The sequence below is a fragment of the Mustela putorius genome, unplaced genomic scaffold (assembly GCF_011764305.1).
Source record: "Mustela putorius furo isolate JIRA1106 unplaced genomic scaffold, ASM1176430v1.1 tig00000089_pilon_pilon_pilon, whole genome shotgun sequence".
Lineage (NCBI taxonomy): Eukaryota > Metazoa > Chordata > Mammalia > Carnivora > Mustelidae > Mustela > Mustela putorius.
In genome coordinates, this window is record NW_025421276.1 from 66,750 (window position 1) to 72,034 (window position 5,285).

Here is a 5,285-nt window from a genome sequence, read left to right on the forward strand (position 1 = left end):
CTGCTTAGTTCAGCCTGGCAGGGTGAACCCAGGGCGCGAACATGGAGCCCGGGAAAGCAAGTCCCAAGAGGCACCAGCTCTCCCGCAGCTCTTCTTCCCTGATACGAACCAAGCCTTGCTGAGGAAACAGGGGCGAAGTGCGGTCAGCTCCAAGCCCAAAGCCTCTGTGAAATCACAACATTTGCTGAGAAATCAGAGTCGGTAATGAGGGCTGATGCTGTTGGTTGCCTGAGCCCAGTCTCACAGTGGGAGAAACCCGCATACAGCGAAAGGCTCTTTGCCCAGGTACCTCCTCTGGGAAAGCACAGCATTTGTTGGGAAATCAGAGTTTGGTTTGGGAATGCTGCTGCTTCTTGGCTGAGCTAGTCTGCTCAGCACGGTGGAAGATACCCACATGGAGCGAAATTCTCTTTGCCCTAGCATCCCCTCTGCCTGAGAGAGAAACGTGGTTGCACATCTGAAAGGACCTTAAGGAAGGGGACACTTCTGTCACCGCGCTCGCATGGAGCACGTCAGGGGAAGGCGCAGCACGCCGCCCCAGGAGAAGAGAAGGAGCCATTGGCCTCGTGGTCGGTAAAAAGTAGGGAAGCAGGTGAGCCTGCCCTGGCAGGAAAAGCGGCCTGTGACAATACAAGAGCACCCGCTCCCTGTGCAGAGAGAGAACGGAAGCCTGGCTGCTAAGGAGACAGGAGGGGATGAGTAGGGCAGGGCGCATGCTCCCCTCTTAAGAAGGAGTCTGGGCAGAAAGCATGCCTGTCCTAAGCCTCTAGGCCCAAGGAGACAGAAGATCCTTGGCCACCTGTCCCTGGGGCAGACATGCGCTAGCCACCACGAGCCTACGCTGAAATCGCAGACACAGCTATCTGAAATAACGGGGAGTCAGATGCCGTCTTCCTCCAGGATGTGGAAGCTTGGAGGAGGCACGGGGTTTAAGGGGAATGAGTGGTGACAGTCCCCCAAAGTTCCCTATTCCGTGCACGGGTGGTGTGCAGGGATCCTGTCACCTCTCCTTTCCTGTGGGGAAAGCACTGGCCTAGCCTGCGACGCCGCCTGAGCGCCAGAGTAAAAGGCCAAGCGATGCCTACACTGGGAGATGGTAGTGTGCATAGGGTGCCATCCTAGGCTATGCACGCTACTGCAGGGTTCCGGCTGTGTCTGCGTAGTTCGGCCTGGCAGGGTGAACCCAGGGTGCGAACATGGAGCCAGGGAAAACAAGGCCCAAGAGGCTCGAGCTCTCCCGCAGCTCTTCTTCCCTGACGCGAACCAAGCCTTGCTGAGGAAGCAGGGGCGAAGTGCGGTTCGCTCCAAGCCCAAAGCTTCTGTGAAATCACAACATTTGCTGAGAAACCAGAGTCGGTACTGAGGGCTGATGCTGCTGGTTGCCTGAGCCCAGTCTCTCAGTGGGAGAAACCCGCATACAGCGAAGGGCTCTTTGCCCGGGCATCTCCTCTGGGAAAGCACAGCATTCGTTGGGAAATCAGAGTTGGGTTTGGGGATGCTGCGGCTTCTTGCCTGAACTAGTGTGCGCAGCACGGTGGAAGATACCCGCATGGAGCGAAATTCTCTGTGCCCTAGCATCCCCTCTGCCTGAGAGAGAAACGTGGTTGCACATCTGAAAGGACCTTCAGGAATGGGGACACGTCTGTCACCACGCTCCCATGGAGCACGTCTGGGGAAGGCGCAGCACGCCGCCCCAGGAGAAGAGAAGGAGCCATTGGCCTCGTGGTCGGTAAACAGTAGGGAAGCAGGTGAGCCTGCCCTGGCAGGAACAGCAGCCTGTGACAATACATGTGCACCCGCTCCCTGTGCAGAGAGACGGAAGCCTGGCTGCTAAGGAGACAGAGGGGATGAGTAGGGCAGGGCGCATGCTCCACTCTTAAGAAGGAGCCTGGGCAGAAAGCATGCCTGTCCTGAGCCTCTAGGCCCAAGGGCACAGCATCTCTTGGCCACCTATCCCAAGGGCAGACTTGGGCTTGCCACCAGGTGCTATACCCTGAACTCGCAGAAACAACCCCATGGAGAAACGGGCAGTCAGATGCCCTCTTCCACCAAGATGTGGCAGCGATGTGGGTGGCAGGGGGTGTGCCGGGGAAGGAGTGGAGAAAGTCCCCCACAGTTCCCCATCCCAGTGCACGGGCCGTGTGCAGGGATCCTGTCGCCTCCTCTCTCCTGTGGTGAAGGCACTGGCCGAGACCGCGAGTCTGCCTGAGCGCCGGAGCAAAAGACAAAGCCTTACCTACCCCAGGACATGGTAATAGGCATAGAGTGCCATGCTAGGCCACGCACGCTGCTGCAGGCTTGTGACTGTGTCTGCTAAGTTCGGCTTAGCAAGGTGAACCCCGGGCGTGAACTTGGAGCCTGGGAAAGCAAGGCCCAAGAGGCACCAGCTCTCCCGTGGCTCTTCTTCCCTGCCGCGGCAGAGCGAACGACCAAAGCCTTGCTGAGGAAGCAGCCGCGAAGAACGGTTTGCGCCTCTGCGAAAGCATAGCAGTCGCTGGGAAATCAGAGTCGGTTCTGTGGGCTGCTGTTCCTGCTTGCCTTAGCCTAGTATTCGCAGCACAATGGGAGAAACCCGCAAAGAGCGAAAGCCTCTTTGCGCGGGCATCCCCTCTGGGAAAACACAGCACTCTTTGGGAATTCAGAGGCGGGTCTGCGGGATGCTCCTGTTTGCCTGAGCTGGTCTCCACAGCACGGTGTAATAAACCCACATGGAGCGAGATCCTCTTTCCCTGGGCATCCCCTCTGCCTGAGAGAGACGCGAGGTTGCGCCTGTGGAAAGAGCCTTAAGGAAAGGGACACGTCTTTCACTGCGCTCCCCAGGAGCATGTCTGTGGAAGGTGCAGCACGCGGCCCGGGAAGAAGAGCAGGAGCCGTTGGCCTTCTGGTTTGGAAACGATTGCGAAGCAGGAGAGCCGGCCCTGGCAGGCACAGCGGCCGCTGTCAATACAAGTGTCACCCGCTCCCTGTGCAGAGAGACGGAAGCCTGGCTGCTAAGGGGACAGGAGGGGAGGAGTAGGGCAGGGCGCGTGCTCCACTCTTAGGAAGGAGTCTGGGCAGAAAGCATGCCTGTCCTGAGCCTCTGGGCCCAAGGAGACAGTAGCTTTGGCCACCTGTCTCTGGTGGAGACGGGCTTGCCACCAGGCGCCTACCCTCACCTGGTAGAAACAGCTCCCTGAAAGAACTGGCAGCCATTTCCATCTTCCTCCCGGAGGTAGAAGCGTTCGCAAGGCACGGGATATCCAGGAAAGGAGTGAGGACAGTCCCCCACAGCTCCCCCCATTGCAGTGCGCGGGGCGGTGTGCAGGGATCATGTCGCCTCTCCTCTCCTGTGGGGAAGGCACTGGCCTAGTTCCCGAGTCTGCCTGAGGGCCTGAGCCAAAGGCCAAGCGTTGCCTACACCCAGAGATGGTAGTGTGCATACGGTGCCATCCTATGCCACGCTCGCTGCTGGAGTGTTGTCGCTGTGTCTGCTTAGTTCAGCCTGGCAGGGTGAACCCAGGGCGCGAACATGGAGCCCGGGAAAGCAAGTCCCAAGAGGCACCAGCTCTCCCGCAGCTCTTCTTCCCTGATACGAACCAAGCCTTGCTGAGGAAACAGGGGCGAAGTGCGGTCAGCTCCAAGCCCAAAGCCTCTGTGAAATCACAACATTTGCTGAGAAATCAGAGTCGGTAATGAGGGCTGATGCTGTTGGTTGCCTGAGCCCAGTCTCACAGTGGGAGAAACCCGCATACAGCGAAAGGCTCTTTGCCCAGGTACCTCCTCTGGGAAAGCACAGCATTTGTTGGGAAATCAGAGTTTGGTTTGGGAATGCTGCTGCTTCTTGGCTGAGCTAGTCTGCTCAGCACGGTGGAAGATACCCACATGGAGCGAAATTCTCTTTGCCCTAGCATCCCCTCTGCCTGAGAGAGAAACGTGGTTGCACATCTGAAAGGACCTTAAGGAAGGGGACACTTCTGTCACCGCGCTCGCATGGAGCACGTCAGGGGAAGGCGCAGCACGCCGCCCCAGGAGAAGAGAAGGAGCCATTGGCCTCGTGGTCGTCGGTAAAAAGTAGGGAAGCAGGTGAGCCTGCCCTGGCAGGAAAAGCGGCCTGTGACAATACAAGAGCACCCGCTCCCTGTGCAGAGAGACGGAAGCCTGGCTGCTAAGGAGACAGGAGGGGATGAGTAGGGCAGGGCGCATGCTCCCCTCTTAAGAAGGAGTCTGGGCAGAAAGCATGCCTGTCCTAAGCCTCTAGGCCCAAGGAGACAGAAGATCCTTGGCCACCTGTCCCTGGGGCAGACATGCGCTAGCCACCACGAGCCTACGCTGAAATCGCAGACACAGCTATCTGAAATAACGGGGAGTCAGATGCCGTCTTCCTCCAGGATGTGGAAGCTTGGAGGAGGCACGGGGTTTAAGGGGAATGAGTGGTGACAGTCCCCCAAAGTTCCCTATTCCGTGCACGGGGGTGGTGTGCAGGGATCCTGTCACCTCTCCTTTCCTGTGGGGAAAGCACTGGCCTAGCCTGCGACGCCGCCTGAGCGCCAGAGTAAAAGGCCAAGCGATGCCTACACTGGGAGATGGTAGTGTGCATAGGGTGCCATCCTAGGCTATGCACGCTACTGCAGGGTTCCGGCTGTGTCTGCGTAGTTCGGCCTGGCAGGGTGAACCCAGGGTGCGAACATGGAGCCAGGGAAAACAAGGCCCAAGAGGCTCGAGCTCTCCCGCAGCTCTTCTTCCCTGACGCGAACCAAGCCTTGCTGAGGAAGCAGGGGCGAAGTGCGGTTCGCTCCAAGCCCAAAGCTTCTGTGAAATCACAACATTTGCTGAGAAACCAGAGTCGGTACTGAGGGCTGATGCTGCTGGTTGCCTGAGCCCAGTCTCTCAGTGGGAGAAACCCGCATACAGCGAAGGGCTCTTTGCCCGGGCATCTCCTCTGGGAAAGCACAGCATTCGTTGGGAAATCAGAGTTGGGTTTGGGGATGCTGCGGCTTCTTGCCTGAACTAGTGTGCGCAGCACGGTGGAAGATACCCGCATGGAGCGAAATTCTCTGTGCCCTAGCATCCCCTCTGCCTGAGAGAGAAACGTGGTTGCACATCTGAAAGGACCTTCAGGAATGGGACACGTCTGTCACCACGCTCCCATGGAGCACGTCTGGGGAAGGCGCAGCACGCCGCCCCAGGAGAAGAGAAGGAGCCATTGGCCTCGTGGTCGGTAAACAGTAGGGAAGCAGGTGAGCCTGCCCTGGCAGGAACAGCAGCCTGTGACAATACATGTGCACCCGCTCCCTGTGCAGAGAGAC